Here is an 18,993-nt window from a genome sequence, read left to right on the forward strand (position 1 = left end):
GATGAAGGTAAAATGTCTCTTTGACTTCATCTGGTTTCAATGTAATGTTGATGATGATGAGTAATTTATGTGGTAGAATTGTGGCATGACTAAAATTAAATGAAATGACTGGCTCCAATGTTTGTTGTACATGTGTTAGTAGCCCTACAGGACAATGTGATGAGGGAATTTACAAAGTGCTTTACAATAACAACAGTTCAATTGTACAAATGTACAAATCAGACATTAAATTGTATAAATAGTACAACAGTTCATACTCTAAGAAAAAGCTGTGCAATAGAGGTGAGTTTTTAGAAGAGATTTAAAAGAAGACACTGAGTTTGCCTGCCTGAGGTTCCCAGGCAATGAGTTCCACAGCCGAGAGGCCCGAACGGCAAAAGCCTGGTCGCCCTTTGTGACAAGACGAGACTTTGGTACAGTCAACAAGGCCCTGCTGGCTGATCTCAGACAGCGGCCTGGCCTATAAGGAGTTAGAAGATCACATATATACACAGGAGCCTGACCATTTAGGGCCTTAAAAACAAGCAGTAAAATCTTAAAATCAATTCTAAAACTCACAGGTAACCAATGAAGGGCCGCAAGGACTGGTGTAATGTGGTCACCTTGTGATGGACATTTTCTCAAAATTAGATGTTTGCCACGGACATACAAAATAAGTAGTCAATAATATGACCAGAAACCAGGCAGAGAATGAGGAAGGCTAATAGTTTATTTGGATAGAGGATAGGTGGGCACTAGGGACATCTGGGCACCTCCTTGTAAAATTGGCTATTATGTCCAAAATGTTATAAAACATTTATATTTGAAAAATGTCCTTACAGGTATATGTAAAGTATACATGATGTGAACATGCACGGCACATAACAATGATAATAAGTAATGTAAAGTTTACATGATGTGAACATGCAGAGTACATTATTATATTATTTTTCAGTCCCCTCCAGAAAAATGCTGCCAAAAATCCTTGATTATGCTGGCCAAAATCCTTGATTATGCGGGACAAAATATTTGAATTATATGGGCCAAAATCCTTGATTATGTGGGCCAAAATCCTTGATTGTGTGGGCCAAAATCCTTGATTATGCGATGGAACATGCAAAATATGTGTGAACTAAAAGAATATGCATTTTGATTTTTAAAAAGGTGATTTTCCTACACCCAATGGTATTGGTTCTCAAAGTGGGGTTCGGGGGAAATTGTTTAAAGTTGTACAATGCAGAATCACAAATAACGATTTTTAGCAACCTCTGCTGGTCACTACCGTCACTGCATACAATTTCCCTAGTCCTCGATTACCCAGAATTCCATTCGTTTTCACCGGAAGCCGGAAGCGTTTCAAAAAGCGATCTTTTAATTGTTTTATACTATCTACGGATCGTTTCTCTTAGCCAGTGGAGCATTAGTTACCATGAGCTGTGCTTTCTTTTTCTGTTCTTTTTCGATCTTCCAATCCTACATTATCTTAAAATCAGCGTGAGGTTCCTTTTTGTTAATAGCGCGGTAGTTCCTGGCCAAACAGGAAACCGTTGCGGTAGTTCCTGAGGACGTCGGCCACGACGTCATGACGTCGGCCAGGAACGTCATTTTCCCGGGAAAGTCCCCCCCGTACACGTTCAATAGAAAATATGTAAATAAAAGGCTTCCGGGGGTGAAATTCACGGAGTGGGTGTTGTGAAACTTTTGCCACTCGCAAAAGATATACAATTTAACTTTAGTTTTGTTGAAAACGTTACCTAGTATTACTTTAAACATTTAGAATCCTTGAAACATTATAACAACACAACCTGCCACAAAATATTTTTCAGATGGGGGTCCGCAGTCAAATAAATATGAATTTAGGGGTCCTTGAGTGAGTTGAGCTATGCAAAACAGGCATCATAATTTTCTCAACTCTCTGTCTTTCAATTACCTTACTTCAAGGCAAAACAATTACCTTATGTCATTGATTGATTGATTGATTGATTGATGTACTTTATTTAGTAAGACATGAGAACATCAGTACATGGAAGTACAAATTCACAATACAAGGTCTACTAAACTGGGAGACTCATTAAGCACTGAGCTTGTTTAAGATGAGATCCCCATGCACACAAATCATGATGACATATAAGAGACAGACAGATATACACACTACTATACAGAATGTCATACAATCAGCTTACAAGTTACTGGTATGAAGAGTGAAAAAAATGTACAAGAGAAGAAAAACTGTATATTTATGTGGTTTTACTTTCTCTAAAGGGATTTAAAATATTACGCTTACAGTGCAAGTGTTGTTCCTATCTGCTTCCATGGAATACTACTACTTTTGTCTGAGGAGCTGGTTTGCTGGCAACGTTTCAAACTCAGTTTACAACGACTGCAATGGACGTTGCATCTAGCATAAACTTTAATGTCATTACGAAAGTTTTTTTGAATTTTGACGGAGCAGGTTAATGTAGACTACATTACTGAGCAAAGGGAGGAGAGTTTGTCTTATATTGTCTGCTGCACTGTCTGCCCCTGTACGCCAGTGCACGCGTGTGCGCGCACACACACACACACACACACACACACACACACACACACACACACACACACACACACACACACACACACACACACACACACACACACACACACACACACACACACACACACACACACACACACACACACACACCAGAGTTCTCAAATTCTACCCGAACCCGACCCGACGTTTTCGGGAGGATTTAACTTCATTTAAATCAGCACAGTGTAAGCACAGTGTAAGTTAATGTCAGTCAGCGCCGTCAGGGCCATCTTCATAATAGATAAATACACATTCAGAACAGAATAATAATATTTAAAATATTTAAAAAATAAAATAAAATAAAAATCCTCTGTTTTTTCCGGGTTTCGGGCCTAACATTATGGAAATTGTAATGTATGTCTTTTGATGTAAAAGAACTCCTTGATGAAGTTGTAGAACCCAGAACATCATCATCTTCATCATAGTCTTCATTCTCTGTCTCTCCACATTAACATCTACTAGAGGATTTCAACAGTGAAGCAGGTGAGACATGTTTGTCTTTTAAAGACATTTATTTATACATGTATATGGAAGGGACAGAGCATATTAATGAACACCACACATACAATGCCGTGTAAATACACCAGATTTAACAAGAATGCTAATTTCCATCAGTAGTCCCCATACAGAAAACAAGCAACAAATAAAAGAGCACATATAAACATTATTTCAGTCAGATAAATATATTACATACACAAATATATTGATCCAATATTATAGAATGAGAAACAAGTGTGGATGTAATATTTTATTTTGGCGTTCAGGCTCTGCTACATTTTTCTCCCTGCTTAGCACAATTTAGACAATCATCATTAACCTTTAAGAGCAGGGAGATAGAATAACAACCCCCCATGGGGAACAGAACAATAGCAGAGCCCACTGGTGGTGCTGGGGTGGTGGTGGGAGCAAACGCCACATGACAACACCCATGACACACAAGCGGACGGAACACAGATGTAAGTGAGCTTAAATAACCCGCCCGATTGGACAGCTGACTGCCACGTCAGTGTATGACGTACTGTATGGGTCTGCATGACGCTGTAAACAGCCACATAGAATGAGCATGCATGTAACCTCTCCAGTGTATGCTGCCTGAACCAACTCGCAGGCTACGTATAATTAAAAGGGTACAAACAGAAGAGGAAAAACAACTGTAAAAAAGGCCGAGATCTGACCTAAAATATAAGACACTCAAGAAAACCAAAAAAACGATGTTTTAGCCTATTTAAAATGTTTCACATGTTTGATTGTCCATGATCCATCCTTTTAGTTGGACCTTAAAAGATGTAAAGATATAATGTCTTATGGGTAGATTGTTACAAACTGCGATTCCTTGAACTGAAAAGGAATTTTGCGCAAAGGCTGTGCGTTTAGACGGCACCAATCCCCTCTGGTGGTTATTAGGGTTGGGTACCGAAATACGGTTCCAATTAGGAACCGATAAAGAAATGGTCGGTACCGGGTACCCATACAAAATATGTAATTTCGGTTCTGCATATCGGTTCCTAGACGCGCTAGAAGCCGTTCAAACAAAAGCGTTTAGAAGTCCTGCACAAACAGTACAATCTGATCAAAAATCACAAATCCGGTAAAACACCGTTGTATGGAGAAGTATACATCAGTTGCGTCTCTCTGTATGGAGAAGTAGAGCTGCTGCTCCTCCGGGCACACTCAGCCCAGCCACATTCCTCCCCGCACCGCCCCCCCCCTCCCCTCACTCACCACCGTCTCAACTGAAATAGTAAGCAGTGTTGCCAGATTGGGCGGTTTTCCGCCCAATTGGGCTATTTTAAAACTCATTGGGCTGGGATAAATAGCTTTGGGCGGGCACATCAAATTTGGGCTTGTTTTAAAGTTAAAAACAAGCCCAAATTTAAAAGAAATAACCGAATTAAAACCGAATTAAAACCGAATTAAAATTAAAACCGAATTAAAATCGAATTAAAACGAATTAAAACCGCATAAAACGCAAAACAAATCGCGCGCGCGACGCGCCCACATGCACTCTCATGCACGCGCGCTGCCAATTAGGAACCGATAAAGAAATGGTCGGTACCGGGTACCCATACAAAATATGTAATTTCGGTTCTGCATATCGGTTCCTAGTAGTGCAGCAGATAACCAAAACAATCGTTCAATTTGTGATAAAAGCATGAAATTTGGTACACTTATAGCCAAAGGCATTCCAAAAATAATTGGATATGGAGCCATCATGAATTTTCAATTTTTCAAAATGGCCGCCAGCAACAACTGTTTTCTTATGATTGATGGATATAATATGATATTTCAGACTTATTTACTATACATAGTACTTGGTAAATGTCTTTTGGATAATAGAAAATTGTCATCGAATATTCAAGATGGCCGCCATTTTTCAAGATGGCAGCCGTCACTTGTAGTCCAAGAGCTTAGCTCCCAAATACAAAGGAATCGTTCAGTTTGTGATAAAAGCATGAAATTTGGTACACTTATAGCTAAAGGCATTCCCAAAAGATTTAGATATGGAGTCGTCATGAATTTTCAACATGGCGCCCATGGCAGCCATTTTTCTAAATGGCCACCAGCAACAACTGTTTTCTAATGAGTGATGGATATAATATGATATTACAGACACAATTTGTTGAATTTATTTACCATATGTACTTGGTAATGTGTTTTTTGGATAGTTGAACATTTTCATTGAAAATTCAAAATGGCTGCCATTTTTTCAGGCTAGTTAGATATGGATGATCTCTGTGTCGAATTATACATTTTTCTTGATGCAAGAGTTGAATTAGGAACTTTCTAAGAAGCTTCCATCTATCTCACAAGACTCATATTAAGTGAGGCTAAACCTAGGGTCTATCACAGGGAAGACCATTCACACTCGCCTTCACAGAAACAGAGAGCTGTGCACTGTAACTGAGCTTTTTTGCACTTGCACTGCCCAACACAACCCTTCTTACATTTGCAAGAGACAAGTTCATAACTGGACTGGCCTGCATCTGGTAGGCATGTCCAGAAGGGTTCATAGTCCCCCTCAGATGTCTTTGACCAGCCCCATTTGCACGGTGAAGGTAGTTCTGGTGTTGACACCAGCACTTGACCCCACACGTGGCCTCCTTGGTATACTGCTCTCTTGACATGCTCTTCTAGGGCAGCCTTGGTCGGAGGGATTGATTGTACATTGTGCCTCTTTGCAAATAACTTCCTTCTTGCCGTATCTATTTCTGTGCATGTGCTGGTTCGGTCATAGAGTAAGAAAATAAACCTCTCAATTGTGGTCATTACCTCCTGTGGTATGTCATTTGGTGCTGAAGACAATTTCAACAGGGCATGTGTAAGCTCAGGAAACACAGTCCATACAGCCCACGCAGTCTTTTTCCCATGGCCAGCAAAGCTTAGTGTCACAACCCGTCAATGCATGGAACAATGGTAGTGCGCGTGCTTTCTCAGGCCTCTTTTCTTGCCATTATAATTTTTATTTCGGCTATACGGCTGCCATCTTGAAAGAAACAGTGGTCATATTCAGTTGTGAGGTAGAATGAAGCTTCTGGACAATTCCAAAGTTCCAAATTTGAATTCTGCATCATAAAAAATTACTGATTTGACACCGAGATCACCCATATCATACAAGTGACGACTGCCATCTTGAAAAATGGCGTCCATCTTGAATATTCGATGACAATTTTCTATTATCCAAAAGACATTTACCAAGTACTATGTATAGTAAATAAGTCTGAAATATCATATTATATCCATCATTCATAAGAAAACAGTTGTTGCTGGCGGCCATTTTGAAAAATTGAAAATTCATGATGGCTCCATATCCAATTCTTTTTGGAATGCCTTTGGCTATAAGTGTACCAAATTTCATGCTTTTATCACAAACTGAACGATTCCTTTGTATTTGGGAGCTAAGCTCTTGGACTATAGACGCGCTAGAAGCCGTTCAAACAAAAGCGTTTAGAAGTCCTGCACAAACAGTACAATCTGATCAAAAATCACAAATCCGGTAAAACACCGTTGTATGGAGAAGTATACATCAGTTGCGTCTCTCTGTATGGAGAAGTAGAGCTGCTGCTCCTCCAGGCACACTCAGCCCAGCCACATTCCTCCCCGCACCGCCCCCCCCTCCCCTCACTCACCACCGTCTCAACTGAAATAGTAAGCAGTGTTGCCAGATTGGGCGGTTTTCCGCCCAATTGGGCTATTTTAAAACTCATTGGGCTGGGATAAATAGCCTTGGGCGGGCACATCAAATTTGGGCTTGTTTTAAAGTTAAAAACAAGCCCAAATTTAAAAGAAATAACCGAATTAAAACCGAAGTAAAACCGAATTAAAATTAAAACCGAATTAAAATCGAATTAAAACGAATTAAAACCGCATAAAACCGCAAAAAAAAACGCGCGCGCGCCCACATGCACTCATGCACGCGCGCTGCCAATTAGGAACCGATAAAGAAATGGTCGGTACCGGGTACCCATACAAAATATGTAATTTCGGTTCTGCATATCGGTTCCTAGACGCGCTAGAAGCCGTTCAAACAAAAGCGTTTAGAAGTCCTGCACAAACAGTACAATCTGATCAAAAATCACAAATCCGGTAAAACACCGTTGTATGGAGAAGTATACATCAGTTGCGTCTCTCTGTATGGAGAAGTAGAGCTGCTGCTCCTCCGGGCACACTCAGCCCAGCCACATTCCTCCCCGCACCGCCCCCCCCTCCCCTCACTCACCACCGTCTCAACTGAAGTAGTAAGAGAAGGAATAGTCTGCCCTGAAAACTTTGTAACCAAGATTTGCTGTTGTCATCTTCAAAACTAGAATCCACATGTCAGAGGTTGTAACATCAGTTGGAAAACCAGCGCTAGTTAAGAGCTCGCGCAGCGCAAAATAATTAACACCAGCTGTGAACGCTTCTTTTTGATTGTGTGTGTGTGTGTGTGTGTGTGTGTGTGTGTGCGCGCGCGTGCGCGTGCTTGTGCGTGTGTGTGTGCGTATGTGTGTGTGTGTGTGTGTGTGTGTGTGTGTGTGTCTTTCAAAAATGAAACTGAAAGTAACTTCTTCAAAAGGAAGGAATGGCAGACCTAATATTATGAATGCATTTTGGCTGTGTGCAATAATGCAACTGCAGACATTATAATGCCTTTTGCTAGGCTATTCAATATTTGTTTTAATTTCTTGAATATGGCAGGGTAATGTTTTGAGGCATATTGTATTTTATTACTACACAATAGTAAATCAATATAGTAGTAATAGTAAATCAATGCCCCCCCCCAAATGCCCTGACTGCCCCCCCCCCCCCCCCCCCCAAAAAAGAAATTATGGTGTGTGTGATATGAAGTGTGAGCTTACCATGCCATAATCGAAGTAATCCTTAATCATATTCCATCATGCATCATTGCACAATTCAAATAATTCTCCGCCCTGATTTGCCATGGGCAGTGTTGCCAGATATTGCGAGAGAAAGAAGCCTAGGAAAACAAGCCCAAAAGAAGCAAAGTAGGCGAAACAAATGGGAAAACATGTTCTCGCCGCTGGCTGAGTTCACCCCCCATCAGTATTTGTAATTGCCCCCCAAATTATAAATGTCTGTATCCGGGCCTGCGTCTATAGGAGGTGGGCATAAACCATGTAAAGTTTTATACACGGCACATGCCTGTTTAAAGAGCTTCTAGTTATCAGAGGTAAAACAAAAACGAAATATTTCTTAGGATGCTGCAGAGATGGTACCTTTTTTTAATCAAATACCTTTATGGCTCTGTCATTTAACTGTTCTACAGGGTTGAGTGTTGTGGGTCCGCGTCAATATACGGCGGTTACTAACCCTATACCAAACCCTAACCCTAACCGCACGCGGAAGCCACGTAGTCGGAATAATGGCCCGTCGGACTTATGAGCAGTCCCCGAGTGTTGTCACACCTGTGCAAGACCAGTTAGTGCAACAGTACTGGATGTGAGAGAAGATCATACGTGTGTGTGTGTGTGTGTGTGTGTGTGTGTGTGTGTGTGTGTGTGTGTGTGTGTGTGTGTGTGTGTGTGTGTGTGTGTGTGTGTGTGTGTGTGTGTGTGTGTGTGTGTGTGTGTGTGTGTGTGTGTGTGTGTGTGTGTGTGTGTGTGTGTGTGTGTGTGTGTGTGTGTGCGTGCGTGCGTGCGTGTGTGTGTGCGTGCGTGTGCAGCCTGATCTCACAGAATTTTTTATACATTGCACAGAGCCAGTTCACGTCATTCCGTGAATAGTCGCCTAGAAAACCCCAAAATCTGTGCATATATACGGTGAGTCCCATGGTGGGCGTAACCAGTTGCAACCTGGAAAAACCCGGAAGCAGAGCAGTCCCCACAACAACATGTACGATTCTGTGCCTATCGGTACATAACTCAAACGGCGCTGATAGGGCTCAAGGGAACGTCGCAACGTTTGGGACGGCAACTCGTTCGCTTTAGCTCGCTTGGTGGTACCTCACGTGGCTCCAGTTCCCTTGAGACTGTGCGCCTCCGAAATGGTTCAGTCAATGGTGCAATGTATACTAATTTGTGTGAGATCGGGTTGGTGTGTGTGTGTGTTCAGGGGTGTAGTGGAGGGGGGACGCGGGGGAGCGGCGCTCCCTCACTTCTCTAACTGCTTAAAAAAATAAAAAAAACATAAATATATATATATAAAACCGAATTAAAATCGAATTAAAACGAATTAAAACCGCATAAAACCGCAAAAAAAAACGCGCGCGCGCCCACATGCACTCATGCACGCGCGCTGCCAATTAGGAACCGATAAAGAAATGGTCGGTACCGGGTACCCATACAAAATATGTAATTTCGGTTCTGCATATCGGTTCCTAGACGCGCTAGAAGCCGTTCAAACAAAAGCGTTTAGAAGTCCCCACAACAACATGTACGATTCTGTGCCTATCGGTACATAACTCAAACGGCGCTGATAGGGCTCAAGGGAACGTCGCAACGTTTGGGACGGCAACTCGTTCGCTTTAGCTCGCTTGGTGGTCCCTCACGTGGCTCCAGTTCCCTTGAGACTGTGCGCCTCCGAAATGGTTCAGTCAATGGTGCAATGTATACTAATTTGTGTGAGATCGGGTTGGTGTGTGTGTGTGTTCAGGGGTGTAGTGGAGGGGGGACGCGGGGGAGCGGCGCTCCCTCACTTCTCTAACTGCTTAAAAAAATAAAAAAAACATAAATATATATATTAAAACCGAATTAAAATCGAATTAAAACGAATTAAAACCGCAATATATATATATATATTTTTTTTATATGATTGGAAAAAAAAAAACATTTGCACATTTAAAAGCAACAAATTTGTAACAACAGCATAATATTGGGTTATGCAGGTGAGATTTAGAAAACCCTGTGGGGTGGTCCACAGGCCAAATAAGCAGACTTGGCATGAGTCAGACTCAACACAATGTGTGTGTGTGGGGGGGGGGGGGGCTCCAGGAAAAAATTGCGTGTGAAGTAGTTTCAACTACTGGCTACTTCTATTTCCAGTAGTATTTCAAAATAAAACGTGTGTTGAATTATAACACATTTCAAGTATAGATTTAAAAAACCTCTTATTTAGAAATGCACATCGCTTTGAAAGGAAACAGACTTCTGTGGCCGCTTGCTTGACTAACGTAAAGCCTACGTTAGTGCTCACACAAAGGTAAACAACAGCAACACATGGACGTGGACATATGGAATATAAAGACTTAAAGTTTGGGGCAAAAGTTCATATTTACCACCATGCTCTGCTCTCTGAAACCAAGACAATCTTTGCAGAAGGTGAGTAAGTAATTTTAATCTAACGCTGACAGTGAGAGTGAGTGGTGGAAAGTAACTAAGTACATGTACTCAAGTACTGTACTCGAGTATAATTTTAAGGTATTTTTATTGAGTAATCAGGGGCACCCAATCGAAAAAATAAGAATTAAACAACATAACCCTAACCCTAACCCTAAACCCGAATTAAAGTAACAAAAAAACGAAAATAAAGTACCCAAATCCACGAAATTAACCGCCAAAAAAAAGAATTAAATAACATAACCCTAATCTAACCCTAACCCTAACCCTAAACCCGAAATAAAGTAACAAAAAAAACAATATAAAGTACCCAAATCCGCGAAATTAACCGCATTTTTTTTTTTTTTAATTATAATAAACAATGATTAGTATTTGAGAAACGGTCTAGTTGTTGTCTAATTTAATCCACAAAATACATTAGTATAAACCCATTTTGTTTGAATATTTTATTAGGCAGAAATTGTTTTTTGTGATAATAAATTGGTAAAATCAGGCAAAAATATGAATTAAATAACATAACCCTAACCTAACTCCTAATCCTAACCCTAAAACCAAAATAAAGAAACCAAAAACTGGAAAAAAAACGAACCCAATCCGCCCAGAACTGCGAAAAAAACGAACCCAATCCGCCCAGAACCGCAAAAAAAATTCGCGCGCGCGAGGGGTCCGCAGCGGGTGTCAAAGAGGTGCATGTGTCAAAGAGGTGCGCTCCCCCACTTCCAAAATTAGCACTACAACACTGTGTGTGTGTGTGTGTGTGTGTGTGTGTGTGTGTGTGTGTGTGTGTGTGTGTGTGTGTGTGTTGCGGCCTATTTAGCCCTCTAGCCTGGAATCCATGTTTTCTTTTTCACTTCACTTTGTGTGTGAAAAAAATATATAAAATATCTCTTTCTGTCTCGACCTGTCTCTCTGTATGTCTTTCTGTCTCTGTGTGTCTCTCTGTCTCTATGTCTCTATGTCTCTATGTCTCTCTGTCTCTGTCTCTCTCTCTAGTAAGAAAATAACCCAAGGCAGACATGAGTGAAGGTGCAAGCAGCAATGAGGGAGGTGAAGGTATGTATCTTACAACTACATTTTACATTTATACTTTACTGTGTTTGTTTTCAAGTGAGGAGAAAGTCACTCATGAAATATAATTAATATAGTTTGCATGGTTTAATCAATGACTCTAAGAGTTAGAATCATTAAACCATGTTTTATAGAAACGTCTAATGGATTTATCATATCACTTTAAACCATCAGCTTGCATAAGAAAAGATGACGTAATTCGGATTGTGCTGGTTGGGAAGACTGGAAATGGAAAGAGTGCCACTGGAAACACCATCCTGGGTTCTGGAGCTTTTGAATCCAAACTTTCACCTGTATCTGTGACAAGTAGCTGTAAGAAGGCAGGCAATTTAGTGATTGGTAGATGGGTCTCAGTTGTTGACACACCAGGATTGTTTGACACTGAGTGCAATGAAGATGAAACCATTAAAGAGCTCAGTGAATGTATGTTCTTTGTTTGCATTTTGATTGATGTGTGGACTCTCTTTGTGTCACTGACACATTGGGGACTCTTCCTAAAATGTGATAGTTTGTTGTGGTTCATTTGGTTTGGTAAAGGGTGCAGGTTGAAACTCAGACTCTCTAGATGTTGGAACCATGTTACCTCTGTTAGACATGGGAGCAGGTCCTTTAACCCTTCCATTGTGTTAGGGTATTTTTTGACCCGTTTTCAAGTTTAAATACGTCAAAAGTACCCTTTAGTACATTTCTTTATTGGAACGAGGCTTCATGATATCCTCAGAAATAGCCATTTTAACGCAACAAAAGTATTTATCATCATTTTAATTAATTTTGATGGTCTAAAAAAAAAATTACACTTGTGGTGTTAGGGTCCGAAATGACCCGGCAAAGAAGTGTGGCTCAATTCCCCCCCAAATTATCAATATTCAATGTTTACATGTTTGAGAGTGAGAGAGACTTGTCCTCAATTAGCATTTGCTATCAGAAGTAAAATAAAGTTTGAGTTTATGAAAAATAAATGACTTTTTACCTTCTATGGTATACGGGTCATTTAAGACCCTAACACCACTAGTGTCACTATTTTTTAATAATTTTAACATTTTTTAAATTTAAAAAACGAAAACAAGTATTTTTTTTATTGATTTTTTTTGGAAGTGTGTTCCAATTATTATTCTTAATTATTCTATTCGAGCTAGATAACATCATTATCCATTGCCTTCATTATAGGAAATTTAATGAGTGAATTTTAACATTTTTATAATAGAAAACGAGATATTTTGAAAGATGAAACCCTAGCCCTAACCCAACATAATATTTTATCCAAGTGTTTACATGGATATGAATGCATTACAAGTCAGCTATGAGGTGGGAGAAAAATATTAATGAAAACACGTATTTTTTTTGTATTTTGGGCTGATTTAAATCACGGGTCAAATTTGACCCGCTAACACCACAAGTGGATGCATTTTTCTAACACAATGCAAGGGTTAACATGTTTAGCATATTTTTAACACTGTTTAACATATTATTGTATGTCATGTTTTTTGTCACACATGTTAGTTTTCAGTAACTCATACTAGTGCGGCAGTTAAGCTCATATATGGAAGGTATTGTGCATTTTAAGAAAGAAGCATGAAACTTTCAGAATATCATCTACATACCCCAAGGTTTGATTTCATACGTGGAAGCACTTTCAGATTGACCTCTGGTGACCTTGAGTGGTCATTGACCTCAGAATTGCATTTTTGGCACTTTTTACCCCATTATTCTCCATTATAATAATATAAATGCTTGTTAAAATGACAGTTTTGTTCTAATAAATGAAAAATGAAACCGAATAGTCACTCTAGAGAAATGGTGATTATTACTATTATGATAGTTCTGTTATGACATTGTTATGACATTAAAAACATCTCGGAGAGAGAGAGCAGCAGTAAAATAAAGAAAAACAACATTGGTAAGAAAGTGCTAATGCATTCAAAGTGCAATATAGGTACAATGCTATTCAAAGGTGCTATTCATCTCATGATGTTGGTTTTGGTTTTGGGTGCAGTATATGGTGAGCGTTCAGGGTTCTGATGGTTTGGGGAAGAAACTGTTGGACCGCATGCTGGTGCTTGTCCCGATGCTCTTAAACCTCCTACCAGATGGCAGGAGTTCAAGGATATGGTGGGAGATAATATGGTACCATTTCTGTCAGAAACCTGTCTAAAAGTGACATCTATGGGGAATCCAAGCTAATATAAACTGCAGGCTTTATATTCCTGGAAAGTTTGCATGCTATGATAGAAGCCATTGTTCTTGCATTAATACAAAATAAAATGAAAACATGACCAAACCTGCCTACTGATGATGTCACTGGTAGGCAACTGTCCACAGGGATTAAGGGTCTTGCTTATGTACACCCGACACGTTGTCAGGTCTGGGAATCAAACCTGGGACCTTCTGTTTCCCAGGTGGCCTCTCTACCCATTCAGCTATGGCCCCCCTTCTTGTGAATGGGTTCTAGTGGACCTCACCTCCTTCACACTTACATAGTCAGTCTTACAGAATGGTAAACAGCGGGCATGACAGCCCCTCCTACAGCAACCTCCCACCCGAATGTAGTGATATCTCTTTCCTCTGCAGGTGGCTCACTCTGATCTACAGCCTTCCACAACATGACCTGCAGATGAACATGCAGTATACTGTGTGCAAAATCATATTCGTCTGTCAATACAATGCGAAGAAGAACTCTGCACCGGTATTTTTTAGGTCACTGATTTCTCAAGGTGTACAAGGGTTGTGAGCACATCCGAGTGAGAAGGTGGAGAATCGATACATGGACATGGATTGCTTTTTTTTTAAAGAGATTAATTTCTGGACATTCAAAAATAGCAGCTGCTCTAAGAGCACCTTTTTAAATTGCTACATGCTAAAACAAGACTATTTCCTGGTCTTGGGTCTAATTATTACATACTTTATGCAAATTGTGCAAATGAGGAAAGGTTGCATGACTTCACCATGATAATAGATGAATTTCTGGACATCACAAACATGGACTTTGACTCTTAAGTCACCTTTCTAAGTTAACTGGACGCAAAATGTTAGTCATTCCCAGGTAATTTGCTCATTAAGCGATTCATTTGCTGATTATGCTTATTACTCAAATTGCCCAATATGCAACTTTTAGGAATCAAGCTTAAACTCATCTGCTAAGCCTATAGATGATATTTTAATCATAAAGGTTTACAGGAAACAAGATTTCTGGGTTTAACATGGGCCCTATGGGGGTTTCCATATGTAGAAACACTGTAGGAAGTTTCATGCTTCTTTCATAAAATGCACAATACCTTCCATACCTTCCCTGAACGCTCACCATATACTGCCCCCAAAACCAAAACCAACATGAGATGAATAGCACCTTTGAATAGTATTGTACCTAAATTGCACTTTGAATGCATTAGCACTTTCTTACCAATGTTGTTTTTCTTTATTTTACTGCTGCTCTCTCTCTCCTAGATGTTTTTAATGTCATAACAATGTCATAATAGTAATAATAACCATTTCTCTAGAGTGACTATTAGGTTTCATTTTTCATTTATTAGAACAAAACTGTCATTTTAACAAGCATATATATTATTATAATGGAGAATAATGGGGCAAAAAGTGCCAAAAATGCAATTCTGAGGTCAATGACCGCTCAAGGTCACCAGAGGTCAATCTGAAAGTGCTTCCACGTCTGAAATCAAACCTTGGGGTATGTAGATGATACATTCCTTTCCTAAAATGCACAGTTGGTTTGCTTAACTGCCGCACTATACATACTGCGGTCGTTGACATGAACATGTCTGGAGAACCACTGACATAGCTGATGTTTTGGGTGTTAGTTAGTTTCTCTGAAGCCTGTGCAGCTCAAACTGTTCTGTCTAATGTGTTTACAAACTCTTTTGGTTCAACTGTGTTTATGTAATGCAGCAAGTTTTAATAAATTACTTTTAACCTTTTGAATTCATGTGTGGATCCCTTTTTGTCACCCAGTTTGTCACATTATTGTTGTTGATCTTTGACCCTATTTGGTAGCACTTTATAATAACTATACACTATAAAGCTTTAGTTAAGCATTAGTAAATGCTTAATTCGTCATGAACTCATCATTAGTAAAGCATTATTCATACATTAGTAAACACATTCAGAACTAATATTAGGCCTAGTTAACAGTAAACTGTCCAAATCATCATTACACAACCATGTGGGCTTTCTAACAATAACCAGTGGTGTAAAGCAACTAAGTCCATTTATTCAAGTACACTTTTGAGGAATTTTTACTTTACTGGAGTATTTCCAATTTTCAGTACTTTTACTTCTACTCCACCACATCTCAGAGGCAAATATTGTACTTTTACTCCACTGGTAAACTGGCAGAAGGAGACTCGCTCACTGCATTAGAGTTAAGGAAAGACTCCCTAGACAGACTTGAAAAAAGTATTTTTTCTTTATTTTATAATGCTCATTTTGTGCTTAGGTGCTCTAAATGAAATTAAAAAGCATTTTTGGACATAGCAGATGAAGGTAAAATGTCTCTTTGACTTCATCTGGTTTCAATGTAAACGGACATAGGGCTACCCAACAACAGGTTTAATGGACAGAGGAGCAGAGACGTGTTTCCAGTACAAAAATATAATTATTTTATTTAGGCTCATATGGTATGCTATGTCCAAAAAACACCTCCCGTGGGATTTCTGTCCAAACTATCAGACATTGATGGGGTTCAAAATGGATTTAATACACTTTTAAAGCAGCCAGAAGAATATATTTCTGACTTTCGGTTGGGGTCTTTCCTCTCTGGGACACACCAGACTGACCCCAGACTGACCCCTCATTGTTAGTATAGGAAATAAAACGTTGTGTGGAGACCATGTAAGTCCACTTGTCTCTGCGCCATCTTGTTTTGACAGGATGAAGTTGGCCGCTGTGCATGTCGCACCACCATCTTGTTTTGACAAGTGAAGTTAACAGTTGTGTGTGTTGGTACATATGAAACTGCAGCTAACAGCTCTGTCTGCTGTGGTGTAGAGAACATCACGAGAGGAGAGGATGTGGGCACCAAGAAGGCTGTAGATCATGTTTAGCATGATCTAATACGTGTGGATTGTAGTTTGGTTAATTCAAGATGACAACAGCAAAGCTTGGTTACAAAGTTAGTATTCCTTCTTTCCTATGTACTTGTCTTGAGTTGAGACGCAGACAGTGCGGGGGGGGGGGGGGGAATGTCAGCTGGGCTCTCTACTGAGAGAGAAGCAGCTGTGTACTCCTCCATTCAAAGGTGTGTTACCGAGAGTGACGTAGCTGCTCTATACTTCTCCCCACAATGGTGTTTTAACTATTGGATTGTGCTGTTTGTGGATGTCTTCTAAGCATTGAGTAATATTTTGGCGTTAAAATAATTTCGGTGTATTGTCGATGGCTGCCTGTCGGCCACCGGCCCTCCCCGTGATCGACTTAGAAGGCTTTGATGATCTACCTGTAGATCGTAATCGACTGGTTGGTTACCCCTGATCTAATCAATCAATTAGGATAGTATAGGATTATTGTGACTATTGATGTTCTCACTATGTCTTTATTCTCCCCAAAAGTTTGGCACCTACTTCTACATACTTTCACTTAGAAACTCCATTCAAACTGTCAAAAATCCAGCTTACTGTGGACACGTATGCTTGTACTTTGTAGTTTTTTAATATATTTAACTTTAAGCACCCAATGCATTTCCAATAGGTTTTGTCAGTGGGGAGAGAGGACACAGGAGAAATGCCCTGTGTTTTCGCAAAGTCACTGTGGCCGCATTGTTTACACTACAGATATTACATCACCAAGATCGCACAGGTTTGCTCTCTGATTTAATCCAAATATCTAAGCTGTGTGATGTATACATTTTTTGTTTCCATTTTTGTTACATCTACTCCACTACATTTACAGAATTTGACAGCTTTTGTTACTTGCTGCTTTGCAGATTTGATTATTAATACAAAACCTACAATAACCACACACAGCCAGAGCATGTGAGTGGAGTGCAGCGGGTAGAAATGCCTCTCGGCGCTCCAAGGGGCTGGTTTCACGCTCGCTATTCGCTCATGTTGACCCCCCCGCGCTCCGCTCCCCGTCGCTCCGTCGCTCACGTTGATTTGCACACCTCTCGCTCCATGCTCCGCTCAGATCGGGCCGCTCAACAGTAAAAAAAGAAAAGAAAAAAATAGTAGAAATTCTAATGAAATCTTGATCAAGGACGTGCGCAGCGGTGCGCTGTGCACTGCTGGATGTCTGTGTGTCGGAGTCCGTGCGACCGGGCATGCTCAAACATTCGGTGCGCGGCCCCCGCCGGAGTGGCTTGGAGCGGTAGGCGGTCCTCGCTCCGAGTAGCGCTCCAACCTTTTTATAAACCCACTCCCGTTACGATAAAAATCGTCCCGCTCCGCTGGCGCTCCACTCCGCTCACATGCTCTGCACACAGCCGATCTACAATGTGACGCGTTATGAGCTTGTAGATCTGCTATTTTCTGAACATTTTAGTACTTTTACTTGGTCCCCTGGCCAGGCCTCCTGCGCTGGGGGGCAGGAGGTGCGAGGTGCCAGGTGCTGCCTATACCTCAGGCATTCGAGACCCTTGAGGGCCGGAATGGGAGAGGAGCAGGGTTTTCCCCATGACTTGCGGAGGGAATCCAGGGTGGCGGGCGTAAGGGGAATGAGGTCCCTCGTTGTCCTAGCTCCGCCTATGCCGTCGAGAAGGGAGGCCTGTTGTGTGGCCCTTTCCTCCGGACGAGGCCACACCACGCCTGCACGTACCGCCGCTCGGTGGAGTAGCTTGTGTGCTCCAGGCCGGGCACCTTTGTGGGGCTCTGCCTCGTGGCGGACGGCCTTTGCGTGGATGGCAGGGAGGCCCTGTCGTAGGAGGGGGGAATCATGTCGTCATCGTCCTCCACTGGAGAATCGAGTGAGATGAGGTCAACCTCGTCCCCCTCCTCCATGGCTTTGTTGTGGAGACCTTGGTAGACGTGGTCTTCCAGTTCCACGTCGTAGATTTGGACGACTGCTTAGGCCCACCCACCTCGACTCGAGGCCGGTGACGGTGCGCGGAGTGGCCCTGCCGCAGCCCCCGCGCGATCGCTCGGTCCCTCTCCCTGATCGACTTCTGGAGGGTCCGGAGACAGAGGCGCGGTGGCAGCGGGGAACTTATTTAGTCGCTTGCGGAGAAATTTGGTGTCCGTGTCGCCGCAGATTGGACAGGAGGCCGCTCCCCTGAGGAGCTCCCGTCTGGCGTGGTTGATGCCCAAGCAGGCCCCACATTGTGTGTGTCTGTCGAAGCCAGATATCAAGCGCTCGCAGCGCTCGCTGGACTTCTGTAGGGGAGCAGCAGTGGACCGGGTCTTCCTCCTGGTCCTGGTCCTGGTCTCCTGGCCATGCTCTTAGCGTAGGCCTCTGGGGCGTCAACTAATTAAGGCATAGGCGGGGTAAGGCTTTCGGCTCTGGGCCTACTCACTGTTGACTGGGATAATCCGGGGAGGGCCTGCCAAACACGGATTTCCCGTCAAGCTAGCTTTGAAGCTAGAAGGCCGCAACGCGTCCTTCTGCGGATTAGCCGAGCAACAGAGGTGAGCTTAGCCAACAGCTATCACACGTTAGCCGCTT

General features: G+C 41.6%; 1 long non-coding RNA gene across 1 annotated transcript; it reads left to right on the forward strand.

Moving 5' to 3' along the window:
- Positions 1-2,928: 2,928 nt before the first annotated feature.
- LOC308093967 lies at positions 2,929-11,812 on the forward strand. The gene is made up of 3 exons (XR_013933914.1): positions 2,929-3,034; positions 11,317-11,376; positions 11,566-11,812. It is a non-coding gene; the product is annotated as an uncharacterized lncRNA (long non-coding RNA).
- Positions 11,813-18,993: the final 7,181 nt, after the last annotated feature.

The sequence above is a fragment of the Gymnoscopelus braueri genome (genome assembly GCF_963280865.1).
Source record: "Gymnoscopelus braueri genome assembly, chromosome: 10".
In the NCBI taxonomy this organism is placed as follows: domain Eukaryota; kingdom Metazoa; phylum Chordata; class Actinopteri; order Myctophiformes; family Myctophidae; genus Gymnoscopelus; species Gymnoscopelus braueri.